Here is a 623-nt window from a genome sequence, read left to right on the forward strand (position 1 = left end):
CATAGACCAGTTACATTAGCATAATAATAATAATAATAATAATAATAATAAAAATACCTTATGGCCTTTTGCAATGGGGACGAATATAATAATAGTAATAAATATAAATAATAATAATAATAATAATAATAATAATAATAATAATAGTTATAATAATAGATGTAGTGTTATATATATAAAAAAATAGCTTTTATATCTATCATCTATATATCTATCTTTATCTATTATGTATATATCTATCTATTAAGGGACCTGTCAGCCAGTTACTTATATATACTATTAAATTACTTTTATATATATTAGAATTACAAATGTTTTTAAGTAATTTTTGGTGTGTGTTGAGGAATTGGAGAGAGAGAGAGAGAGAGAGAGAGAGAGAGAGAGAGAGAAATGGGAGGGAGAGAGAGAGAGAGATAGAGAGAAATCCAGAAAAAAGAGAAATTAGAAAGAGAGAGAGAGAGAGAAAGCAAAAATCCAAATAATAATAATAATAACAATAAAAATAATAATAAGTATAATTGGCTGACAAGTCCTAATTATAGTGACCTTCTAATGACCTCTAATGACCTTTCCTTAATGACCTGTTACACTAAAGGATATGTTTGTATGTAATCTGACAGGTC

This window comes from Eriocheir sinensis, chromosome 26 (genome assembly GCF_024679095.1).
Source record: "Eriocheir sinensis breed Jianghai 21 chromosome 26, ASM2467909v1, whole genome shotgun sequence".
Lineage (NCBI taxonomy): Eukaryota > Metazoa > Arthropoda > Malacostraca > Decapoda > Varunidae > Eriocheir > Eriocheir sinensis.